At 34.1% G+C, this 13598-nt stretch overlaps 1 long non-coding RNA gene across 2 annotated transcripts; it reads right to left on the bottom strand.

Annotated features, from left to right (window-relative positions):
* Window positions 1-313: 313 nt before the first annotated feature.
* LOC143253620 (uncharacterized) lies at window positions 314-5939 on the bottom strand. 2 transcript variants are annotated; one of them, XR_013029737.1, is made up of 3 exons: window positions 5386-5933; window positions 3772-3964; window positions 314-688 (listed from the first exon to the last, which is right to left on the bottom strand). It is a non-coding gene; the product is annotated as an uncharacterized LOC143253620 (long non-coding RNA). The 2 variants fall into 2 exon arrangements; XR_013029736.1 differs by having other exon boundaries at window positions 3772-5939.
* Window positions 5940-13598: the final 7659 nt, after the last annotated feature.

The raw sequence follows: 13598 nt of genomic DNA, 5'->3' as shown, positions 1-13598 counted from the left end.
AGTGCCACAAACACAGACATTTTTAGATACTATAAAAGAAGAAACATTTGCTAGTGATTTATAAAAAGCTTTGCACTTGAAAAACAATTTAGGAAAACAGTTTAAAGCTAGTTAACCCTATGTTCACAGGTAGAGGTGAAAATGCCATTTATTGTTGCGTATAATGATGTAATCATTTTTAACTATACAGCAGAAGTGCTGGTAGTAGAGAGTAAATACCAGACTCTTTATACAGAAATACTTTAAAAAAGCTGTAGATATGCATTTTGGAGGTTATACAGGTTAATCAAATGCAATAAGCAAACTACACGATGGGGGAAAAATATTTTTATTCTTCACATAAACACCATCTTCCACTTCAACTTGTCAGAATGATGTTCCAATTCATGAACATATCTTAAGTACAAAGACTTTTATAGCACCTCTATTTTGCATACAACAGACTTGTATATTTTACTAACAGCTTGCTAAATGTAATAAATTATAAATTGTATTTAACATTTCTTCTCCCATACATAGTCATTTCAATAGATCAAGCTTGCACATATTTGGTTAAAATGTTTATTGTCAAAGCTGCATCATAATTTATACCAACTTAACTTTTTTGTTTGATAAATTATGGTCCTTCAGTAATTTAGAGACTGTATGTTGAAGTTCTACAGTAACAACTGGCTTCTCACCTTGATTTCTAAATGGAGTAGAATCATATGTTAGAAAAAAAAATGTAGGTTCAAGAAGTCTTGATAGAAATTAATAAAAACCCTATAACCTGAGCATTTTCTCCATCTTTCAAAAGACCTCAGGTTTTTATTTGTTTCTAAATGGAGTAGAAGATGTTGATTTTATACATTCGTTCCAAGCATATGTTTTTGATTTGCACAATGATACCTTATAAAATTACTTAAATTATAGATAAGTATTCTAACTGGAACATTAATTAACTGAATGTTATTGGCTATTTCTACCCTAGGTTATCAGTTTTTATGCCTTTTCCTGGGTCTTTAATACATTGGTATGTTATTCAAACATTATTATTCTTTCATTCTGCAACAAATATATTCATCTTAAAGCAACTATTTTCCTATCTTTTTCATTTATCATCTTTGTTTGCTTTTCAATAATCCAGCAGTGAGTTGTTCTAATCTGTATCCGAGAAAGAACTCTGATTGTGTGTTTTTCCAGTTCATGTGAGTCACCTCTTGTAAGTTAAAGAAAATTTAAGTAAAACTAAAACTGAATAACCTGACTGTTAAACTAAAGCAAAAAAAAAGTTAAACTAAAAATAAAGGAAACTAGAAGTTTTGAGTAATAACTCTAGGGGCCTTACTTGCCTGAAATCTACAATCTCAAAATTCTTATCAAAATATAAATCTTCAGATATTTACAAAATATTAGCAAAATTTTCATAAGAGGAAAGAGCTTAGCTTTAAATAAATAAGTATAAAAACAATACATAAACAAAACAAGGCTGCTCTTGCCATGTACCTTGTACATGTGTTAGAATCAAAATGTAAGAGTGAATTAGTTGATTAATAATTGAATTTGTGAGTTATTGAGTAATTTAATTTGGTTTCAGCAATATAAATAATGAAGGTTAGTGCCTTAGTGGATAAGTTTTTATGTTAGTCAGTCAATGTGATGTTTATTGACTGGTTAGTAAAGCAATTCAGCAAGTAAGTTTATATGTAAGTTAGGCATTTGCATAAAGATCATTTGTGGGACTGTGAGACAGTCATTACTGAGTTGCACCAGAGATTTGACCTAGTAGGAAACAGAATAATCCATTGGACTGCAATCAAGACTCGTAAAGAGGTCCACACTGAAAGATTGACTACTTACATGAATTATCTAAAGTGTAATTTACCAGAGCCCCATTGGATCATGAGGATATCCTTACTGACAAGCTAGTGAAAAGGCTATCAAGAAAAATAATATCGCCTTACTTCTCACCTTTAGTTAATTTCTGTCACAATTGGATACAAAATAGTAGTTTTGAGTCAGTCACAGGAAAGGCAGAAGCCTGTAAAAGAAATTTCAGTCACTTTATTTCAGAAAGACCATTCAACCCAGGCACTGACATTGTGCTAGATTTAAACACAGCCAGGACTAACCAACCAACCACCCAAGCATCCAGTATTGCAATGCAGCCAGTCTGGTATCCACTTGCTACCAATGATTTCACTTTGATATTGCCTCAGAAAGAAGATACAAAGCACATGCTTTGTCTGTGGAGCATAGGTTCACTTTAAAGTGAACCACATCATCTCTGAGTAGCAAGATAGACAAAGCTATTGGTTTCAATCAACTGTACAATTGGCAGTGGATACTACTGTTGTAACTCTGGGAAACTAGAGGAACTCAAGTCAGACCACACCACTGACTTGGGAGAATGCAATGAACAGCTTCCACCAAATGTGTAGTAGTCAGCCCAGCTCTCTGAAGACTGGATGAGTTTTTATATATACATGTTGAAGTAAAAAGGTGAGATAAGGTTCCTGATTGATAAAGAAATGGTATGATCACTTACAAATATTTCAATACATTAGGTACTCTCAGCAAGAAACTTGTTGGAAAAATGTGCCAAAGTATTTGAAGGAATAGTTGAGTGATTCAATAAAACAACAGTAACAAAACATCATATAGATTCATTTGATTTTAGATCATGAACAATACAAATAAAGAAATAGCCAGTACTCAAATACAGTGGATGTTAAAGGATGGAGTAATACTGCCCTCAGAGAGTGCTTGTTCCTTTTTAGTAGCAGTTGTCTGAAAGAATAATGAAACATCAAATTGTGCACTGATTTTAGATAGGTGAAGGCAATATATTGAAGTAGCATCTGGACATGAGCAAGTTGTACAAAAATCACTGTAACTAGAAGATATAATTGTTTGCTAGACTTATGTTCTGTGTTTCAAGAAAAATAAGTTTAAGAATCTGTATACAAAAATAATGTATGATAATTGAAATATGACTGTATTTTACCAAATACTAGTCCATTAAAGTACAGACAAGAGAGGTAACTTTTCAAAGACTAAAGGTCAGTTTTATACCGTTAGATACAGTAACGTGAGTACACATGCACCATGTCATGCAACTTCTGTAATGTTAGCCAGGCACAACTGGAAGGTCAATATAATAAATATATATAAATCTAAATGTTATGAAATTTAAGCTATTTAGACTAAACATTTGTATTTCATGTTTTAATTTGCAGTCATTCTAGAATGAAAAACCATAATTTATATTTATTGCCTAAGTTTTTATGGTGGTTATCAGGTTGATCAAATTTACACACCCCATATAGTCAAGGAGTAGAAAATAACAGACAAAATATAAAGTCTTACTGAAAACAAACATTTGAAATGTATTTAGGATGTTTAAGATATTATACAAATAACAATTGAGATTTTAGGGATGAAGAATTAGTTTTTAATCATGATGTGAAAATCACTTCACACTTGGACAAGTAATGAAACAGATTCAATATTTCACAAACAAATCTTTAATAAAAATACTTCATTAAAAAAACTTATTTTTTGTGTACATAAAACTTGCAATCTTTACTGAAAGTCTACAAATTTTGTGTAAGCACACATACTGCATCAAAAGCTACAATATAAATATCCACCTCATGTATATTACAACCAAGCCCCTCACAAAAGGGTTATAACTACCAATCTGATAGTTTAATGGAATGGGTGATTCGGAATGTCAAATGCATGCTTTCTAAGTTTGTAATTCAAAACTGAACTAAGATGAACACATACTTTACATCATAATGTCATACTGCACAAATGGAAAAATATCTACAGATTATTCCAAGAGGTCTGCTTCCTCTAGATATGATGTATGGTCTTTCATTTGGAATGGAAGTCATACAGTGTCAGTATAACCATGTGGAATTGTTACAGTTTTCATTAGTTCATGCATAAGAGCTTGTGCACAAACAGCTAGAAAAACCTTCATGTGATTGAAAAGATGTTATGATAAAACAGTGAAGTACAAACACATAAGTGTTGAATGTAGTACACTTGGTATGTGTCATTAGCACAAAAGTCTCATGGATCCTGCTGGACTGGCACTAGTGATCCGTTCTATCAGTCCATTAACATACAAGCTACAGCATTTGTATCCGTATACAACCAATAAACCTGTGACAAATCAACAATGAAAAGGTTGTTTAGTAGAACAAAAATAAAACTGTCTTATTTCACTCTGATCTGGGATGAGTTCAGAATAAGTCATATAAACAAGAACCAAATTTAGAATCCAGTTTCAGCTCTGTCAGTCTACCAAACTAATTACATTGAGCTCATAATGAAAGCAATGATGATAATTAGGTCAAGTACTTAATGACTGAAAGGAAATGAGTATCTTTGATTTCCAAACTATCAGGTGATGTTCACTATACATTCTCACTTTAATTATCATAAACTAAAATGGCTGGTTCTATTAGCTTTAATGCTTAAAGCATCACTAGTTTGTACAACTGGAGATGATAGCTGAAAGGATATTGAAACCAGTTTTCTGAGGTATTGTAAAATACAATGTGTATAATACAAAATATAGTTATCACTTGATCATTTGGAGCTAAGACAGTTTACTAAACATAGGAGTAATGGGACTGAAATGGCTTTGTAACTCTTACTCTCAATTTATAGTTTCAGTATAAGAGACATCCATAGGATATTAGATTATAGTTGTTTGATTTACTGGTTTAAGACAGCTGGTACCATTAGGTACAATATTTAATGTGTCAGCAGTTAAAGATGACAGTTATGCATTCAAAAACACAATTAAAAGAGATTTGCAACCCTCACTTTTCAAGCTACCAAGTGGTTGTTTTTCAAAGCCAAATAATGGGGACGTTTCTCAAGAATTACTCATCCAATCTAGCTGAGAAGTCAGCGACCCACAGAGATCATAGTATAATTTTTATCTCCACTACACTTGAAAGGTGTGTAACTTCTCTAAATGCAGTAAGAGATTTGTGTTACGTTTAAGTATATATTGACGTATAGTAACTATGTAATTACTGTAGTAAGATATAGATTCTGTGGCATAAATAGATACTTAATTATACTTTCATAACTTCTGAACTATAATAACGTACCTTCATAATCTTAATATTGGTTTTCACAAATTTTTACTCTATGCAAAAGTATACTTTAATACCAAATAATGGTATAAAGAAAAGATAAAAATTCACCTATCATTAGACATATAAAACACTTTTTATTTACTCTCCATACCTTTATACAGCATTTAGTTAAATAAAAAGATTCACCTACCTCAACCCTCATCAGCAAATTTGAATTTAAATTTAATTGACAGTATTGGAAAAAAAGAACTAACGGATATATAAGAAAATGTATACTTACCATCGTGTTCTTTCCCCTTACATAGTTACTTAAGAGAAAAACAAATATACAACCATCAAATCCTATAAGGTTAACACCTCCTACTTTCGTCGGTCCGCCACAGCTCTTCCTCCTCTCTAGCCACTTGAAATAGAACATGATGTTTGTTAGACAGAGTGAACGACATCACAGTTCGAATTCCAGCAGACTACTCTTTTAATGAACAAATATGATTCTTCCAGTATACATATTTTGTTATATTCTGCTTCCGTGAGCTGTCTTTGATAACAACTCATATTTAATCTCATTACAACTGGAAAACGTTCTCTAAAGTTGTCATCCGTTGCTTTGCATCCGGTTGTCCAAATTTGATATTTCTAATAACTAACAAATAAGATAAATGGTGCGTTTTTTTAGGAACATGCAATGGATTGTGAAATAAAATCGTTGTGTAACTGAGAAGTTTGACCTTAAAGATAACTGAAATATTTTTCCAATCAGCTTGAATATTTGAACAGCCAAATAAAAAATGTTTCTCTGTTCGGACAACATGAACATTTATTTGTATTAGTTAACTTGAATCTCTATAGCATATAGTACATTATAGGCGATCCTAAAGTTTATACATCTTTGTTATTTACAATCTATTTTTCTCAATACTTAAAATTTTCCACGTTGTGTAGTTTACCTGATGGTTATGGTGTATTTTTTATGTTAGTATGCCATTCATCTACTGTACTATCTTTGTATATAATTTTATTTAATTGTTATCTCTAATATTTTGTAATTAATGGTTCTGGAAAAAAGTGTAAATAAAATGGTGTATTAAATAAGTTCTTATTTTTATATTATTCACTAAAAACTTTAACTTTGTCGCATAAAGTATACTAATAAAAGAAAGTATAATTGTATTCTGAATGTACAATTTTACATATTAAACTCGTCAACAAGGTTAATAAACGATTTTTAAAATTTGGAAGACTAATGTTTCCTAATTCTTTCAATAAACTTCTTATGTCTAAAGGCTCGGCATGGTCAAGTGGTTAAGGCACTCGACTCGTAATCTGAGGGTCGCGGGGATTCATACCAAACATGCTCGCCCTTTCAGCCATGGGAGCGTTATAATGTTTCAGTCAAACCCACTATTCGTTTGTAAAAGAGTAGTCCATGAGTTGGTGGTGGGTGGTGATGACTAGCTGCCTTCCTTCTGGTCTTACACCGTCAAATTAGGGACGGCTAGTGCAGATAGCCCTCGAGTAACTTTGCGCGAAATTTAAAACAAACAAACCAATTATTCTAGCGGCCTAGCCTTTTTTCCACAAATCTATTTCTGATTTCGTTATGGCAACACTGATCTTGGTTTAGCATCTCATTGTGTGATGATAAAATTCAAGTGCTTGAACGAGTTTTCATTTAGAAGCTATTTTGTGTCCGTGAAAATACTTTTGAAGTGCCAAAGATATAAGAATATGTTTTTAGACAAATTAATGATTAGTTATACTCTTATAATGAATAACTGGCTGAATATCAGTAATAAATCTGATACGAATAAACATCTTCTTAGGCTTAGGCCTATTACGAATTCATAGGCGTAATTGTCGTGTGCAAGCACTTCAACGCAGGATGATGCAAGAAGTACTGAAACAAGAAAGTATGATGAAAGTTTTATTGAATATGGTTTTACATGGACAGGCAATGAAGATGGACCTTAGTGGGTTGTGTGTTGAATGTGGAACAGTGTTGAGTAACAGTAGTTTGCATTCAGCAAAGTTAAAACGGCATCTAGGAACTAAACACTCCCAATTAAAAAATCCAACTTCCCAGTATTTCAAAAGAAAGTATTTGCAATTAATTGCAAGGACAGCTACATTTCGTTCGTTTGTCCATCAGGACAACAAAGGTGATCTTTTTGGTTCATATCGTGTTAGTTACCGTATTGCAAAAGCAGATGAAGCTCACTCAGTTGCAGAAGATTTGATAAAACTATGCACAAAGATTTGGTAGAATGCACGACTGATGAGAGATTTCTTAAAACATGAACTCTATGCCCCTTTCTGACAACTCGGTTTCTCGAAGAATCAAAGATATATCAAAAAATTGCTTAACTAAGTTAATAAGGCAAGTAAAAGTAAGTCCAATTTTTTGCTTCAGATGGATGAATCAACAGATGTCGCAGGTTGTGCGATGTTGCTTGTGTTGTTCGCTATATTCACGAAGCTAGTTTTGAAGAAGACATGCTAATTTGCAAACCTTTGCCTTCTCAAACAACAGGCGAAGAAATATTTAAACTGATCGATTTATTTATGGAAGAACATGAGGTACAATGTCAGCTTTGCTCAAGTACTTGCACTGATAGATCTGCAGCTATTACTGGAAAATTTTTCAGGCGCAGTGGCACACATAAAAAAGAAAAACTGGGCATCGAGAGTATCCATCGACTGCTATCTTCATCGTCATGCACGTCCAATGAAACGAATGCCAGAAGACATAAAAGAGGTATTGAGTGATGTCATAAAAATAGTTAATTTTATAAAATCATGACCACTCAATGCGAGGATCTTCAGTTTAGTCTGTGAGGATATAGGAAGTTTGCATAAAAATATGCTGCTTCATACTGAAATCCGATTATTTTTTCGGGGAAAAGTGTTTGCTCGGTTTTACGAACTGCGCGAGGAGATATGTTTTTTTTTTATCTGAATGCCACTTTGAACTTGTGTACAAATTAAAGGACAAATGTTGAATACAGAAAGTGGCTTATCTTTCGGACGTATTTGCCTATTTAAATGAAGTGAATGCTACAATGCAGAGTACCAGGGCAACGTACTTCAAAGCTCAGAGTAAAATGGAAGCTAAAACTTTGGGGTGAATGTATACTTATGGAAGAACTTGATTGCTTCGAAAATCTCAGTTGTTTTTTTACTTATGAATGAAATTTCCTCAAGTAAAGGTGCAAAAATTTCAGTCTTGCAGCACGTATCTGATTTGTATACAACTATTGGGGAGTACTTCCCTCCTCATTTATCAAAATTACTGTGGATTCAGAATCTCTTTGTTTATTTTGGAAATATCAACGATTTGCCTTTGAAAGAGAAAGAATATCTTATAGTAATGTCAACTGATGACACCTTAAAAACAAAGTTTCAGCAGGGAGAAAGTACACAGTTTTTCATTCAAATGGCCATGGAATACACTGAAATAAGTAACAGAACTTTAAAAATGTTGATACGTTTTCCAACAACATATCTTTGTAAGCAAACATTTTCACTGCATACAGCTACAAAGACCAAATTTAGAAACAGGCTAAATATTGAAGAAGATTTGCGTTTACAGGTAACAACCATAACTCCAAATATTGAACTACTTTGTGAACAAAAGCAAGCCCATCCGAGCCACTAATAAATAAATAAGTACACTGTACTTTTACTGATATACATTTTACAAGCAGAATTTTTTTGAACAAGTAAGTATCTGGTGCTAGTGACCGATTGTTTATATTTTTTGCGTATTTTTATTAAGGCTCCGGAATGTTTTTTTCTTTCTGATGTGAAGCTCCGCAAGTCTAAAGAGTTTGAGAGCCCCTAGATTAGAGTATGAGCATATATGAACCCCAAAGAAACCCTGTTTGAGTACGAAAATTACCCGGGGTCTAAAGGTAGATTTTAGATAAGATAACCGTAACCAGACATTATGAACCTCCTTTCAACTACACACCTGACTGACCCTTTGAACAATTAGATTACACCAACTTTGCATTTTCAATTGAAATGTTTGATACAATAAATTGAAATATTAATGCTTTTGATAATCTTTTTCTTCAACTGGTCAATAATGTTTTCTAGTTTCATGAAAGTATAATACAACTAACAATAACTTTATGGATTTTTAAGCTTGTAAAGGAGGGTTTTCTGCCTGAAAGATAAATCCTCCAGTATGGAGATTTCATCTGAATCTGAAATTATTGGATGAAAGATAATGATAAAGAGGAAAGTGACTTAATTTATGAAAACAACATTAGGCTAAGAACCTGAGAGCTCACAGTTTCTTGAACTGATATAAAAGTTATTGGAAATTATTATTTATGTGGTGTTTACCAAGCTCAACTAGGGAGTTCGTAGAAATCAAAATCCCTTTAGTATACTTTAAAGCTAGAGAATTGCAGCTTGTGAGACGATCATCTGAGTGAAATTACTTGTCTGCCGACGTAGTGAAAGGAAATGTGATGTATACCTCAATTGCATGATGGATTTTATTACTGAAGTGGTATATGTTGTAGACATTTTCGCAGTGTAATTACTAAAGTGGGAGAATGCATTATGTCTCCGCTACGTAATACCATCTTGGCTAATTTTGACATCAGAAAGATTGAAAATTGTCTATATCACCGTTTGGGACTTGAAAAATGAGTTGCTGTTTTCTTCTCTTTTTTTGTATTAACTCCTACGTGAGTTGTTTGACACAGACATGAAGAGTTCACAAAAACCCCAAAATTGTGCTTTTCTCGCAGAAAAATTTTGCAAAAGGCAAAATTGTTAATATCTCTTTTTGGGATTTGCCAAGAATATCTTTGTACTAAACTCCCACGTAAATTAGTCAAAATATGGCCAAGAAATGGACAAAAACACTAAAATTATGGGTTTATTTAATGATCAAAGATAGACATATTCTGGAATTTTGTATATATATGTATGTGGCCTGTAAAACAAAATAGTACTTTCTACCAAAATCCCAGATGAGTTAAGGCATTCGACTCGTAATTCGAGGGTCGCGGGTTCCAATCCCCGTCGCACCAAACATGTTCGCCTTTTCAGCCGTGGAGTCGTTATAATGTTCCGGTCAATCCCACTATTCGTTGGTAAAAGAGTAGCCCAAGAGTTGGCCGTGGATGGTGATGACAACCTGCCTTTCCTTCTAGTCTTACACTGTTAAATTAGGAACGGCTAGTGCGGATAGCCCTCGAGTAGCTTTGTGCGAAATGAAACAAAACAATCTACCAAAAACTATGAAAAAAATGCCGAAATACAGCGAAGTAATTGTCAAATAAAAAAAGCCAACAACAAATTATGCTTTGTATAGTATCTTAACTCTCTGTATAATTGCTATAAACGAGTAAGTTCAACATTTTGTATGTGAATGTCTTAAGTGCATGAAAATTTATATATATAAATTGGTATAAGTATGACAGCACGAGTTTAAAATATACAATTTTGGGTTATTTGATCTTTTTAAAAGGCCTAAATTGAAAAAAAAGGTATATATATGTGTGTGTGTGTGTATGTGTGCATATGTATTGGATCTAGGTATAACCTTATCAAATTGCAAGTCAATCCGTCAGGAAATGATGGTCGATTGAAAATTGTTTGAAACAAAAAGAAAGAAGAAACAGTAGAAAAACATTATGTCTCTGCACAGAAACATACTAATTAAAGGGTTTATTGCTACCTTTTTGATATTCATGTTTTGCATAACGGTTTCAAAAATGTGCATTAAATCGCGCCTATGGCCATTGGTATGTTTTATTTTTTATCAAATGAATGTTCCTTATTTTTCAATGTAAAAGGTTTTATTTTGTCTTGTATATTTGTTTTAATCACCCAAAAAAGGTGTCTCCTTTTGTATTTTGACAAACAGCATACATATTTATTTCGTATCTTATGTCGGAAGATTCGTTCTATTTCACGTTTCTAGTTTTTTGTGTTGGAGCAGTGTTATACGAATGATATCCGCGCTTAAAAGGTTTATCTTTCGGGAAAGTGTTTTCGTATTATATTTCTACTGAGTGTGCTAAACTGCTCCTCCTAAAGGGAATGGGATACTATTATTTTAAGGGCACTTATTTTGTATATTTATCTCTGTGAAATATATATATTTCTCACATTATGCTTAATTTTCGTTTTTTTCAAGGATTGTGACATTTAACTTTCTTTGGAAACCAGAATGGGTTAATAAAATTTTAAATCCACACGAATTTAAAATATAATGGTATATATAATATTAGTTAATTGTTGGATTGGGTAAAGCCTGTAATAGAGAAGGGAGGAAATATGGTATATGAATATACTACATATTTCTATACATTTTTTTAATATTATAATAATTATTCTGATTTTATTTTTTGTCCTGAGAATGTGCAGGAAACTCAAATAACATGACCTGATCTTGTCTTGCGTTAACTTCGATCCTTTGTCGTTCTCGAAGTAGATAGTACCCAGAGAGGACGTTGTGTAACAATGTTCTCAAGACGACTGGTATGAGTATTAGCACCGTAATTAAAATATAGTACAAAACAACGTTTCGACCTTCTTAGGTCATCTTCAGAGTTTGCAACATTTGCAACTGGAAAAGATCATTATCACGTTGTTCACTACAAGTCGACTGCCAACTAGCGTTAAGCCTAACCTTGAATACAAAACCATTGTTCATATGTCGGACAGGTACGGCACTGATAGCACCAAATCAGATGGATTTAACTGCGATGTCAACGAGCTCGTTCCTGCGAATACCGACGTGGCCTGCTATCTAGGAAAACATGATATAAACTAAAGATAAAGAAAAATGGGCAAGTCGGTTTTGAATATCGACAAGAAAAGGGGAGTACTAACGTGATGTGATTCCAGGGTCAGCAGAAAGTTGGTATAAATATTACAATTGGTGTAATGCATAGCTTTTATGTGATCCAGGTCAAGATGAAAGGCATACGACTCGGCACGGAATACAGAAACTGTAGAGGGAATCCTGTGAGCAACTGCCGAACCACAACAAACCATGAAAGAGCTCACAGTCGCCAGATTTTGAACCATCCACATAAACAGGAATAGAAAAATAGTTCGAAAGATGTTCGGCAAATAGAAGACAATACTTTCAATTAGGAGTATCTGCCTTCCTCAGGTGACTCAGAGAAAGGTCACAGGTGGGGATGGTAAGAAGCCATGGTAGGATGGGCTAACCAATGGAGAGAAACATCATCGACAGACAGAACCAATTCAGCCAGTTGTGCCTGGATATTAAGGCCAAATAGAAGAATGGCAGACCATATATTCCAAAAGAACACAGCCCACTGAAGAAGGAAGACACAACCCCAGGTGGGAGGTTCTGTTAAGGACTGCAGTTTTGAAATATGCTGTAAAGAAGGTGCAAACAACAGAGATGAAGAGGAGGTTTGTAGGAGAGGGAATACAACCTTTGGACTGGAGAAGTGCAGGAAAACCATGTTCAGAGTTAAAGCCTGAAATGGTGAATGGGGTCCAACATTTTCAAGGACAAGGTCCTGGCAGAACCATAGACTTATAGTCCTGTTTGGATCGAATGAGGGCATGATAGATCTTGTGCATAGAACAATGATACACTCCCCACGAAGTAAAAGAGAGAATGTTCAGTTCCCTTGTGCACTTGGCACTTAGCTGCTTGATGTCAGGAATAAAGGTCAGCATACAGTCAAGGATAAGCCACAAGAACTTTGTCTCGAAAACCAAGGCAAGAGCTACATCACTGAGATGGAGTTTGGGATGGGATTGAATGTCCCCTTTATGGCAAAAGTGCATGCAAACGGTTTTCGAGAAAAAAAAAGGTAAAACTATTTGATGTTGTCCACTTCGTCAAGCGACTGGGGAAGTCTGAAGCTGCCACTCAATAATCATCATGCTCGACAACTAACACAATATGTACAAGTTAACATAGAACCAGCTTGCAACAGTAGGAGAAAGTTGTGCAATATTAGCATTAATTTCCACACTAAAAAGGGTGACACTCAGTTACAGTCCTGAGAAACTCCAAGCTCCAGTAAAAAAGAGCTGGAAAGCATCAAGCCCACAAGGACTTAGAATTACTGGTCCTTTAAAAAGTTATAGATAAAAGTGGGTAAATGGCCATGTTACTCATTATAGTGAAGGTCTCGCAAAATGCTGTGCCTCCAAGTAGTGTCGTAAGTCTTCTCAAAATCAAAGGATATGGAAACAGGATGCTGTCGCCTGAGAAAGGCTTCTCTGATTGATGTTTCAAGTCAAATCAGGTGATTCACAGTGGAGCACTGTCGCAGTAAACCACACTGGGTGGGCGAAAGGTTGTTTTGTTCGAGAAAACAAAATGAGCATTAACCATCCTCAGCAGATAGGCCAGTGTGGCTTTTCTGTAACAAAACACACACATACGCATGTTAACCATTATTAGACCTTCCATAGAAAGTTTGTCAAAGCAATTGGATGATAGTTGGAAGAAATCTTGAAATTCTTCCAAGGTTT

This window comes from Tachypleus tridentatus, chromosome 6 (genome assembly GCF_004210375.1).
Source record: "Tachypleus tridentatus isolate NWPU-2018 chromosome 6, ASM421037v1, whole genome shotgun sequence".
Classification (NCBI taxonomy): Eukaryota; Metazoa; Arthropoda; class Merostomata; order Xiphosura; family Limulidae; genus Tachypleus; species Tachypleus tridentatus.
This window is presented reverse-complemented; position numbering and strand designations above follow the sequence as displayed.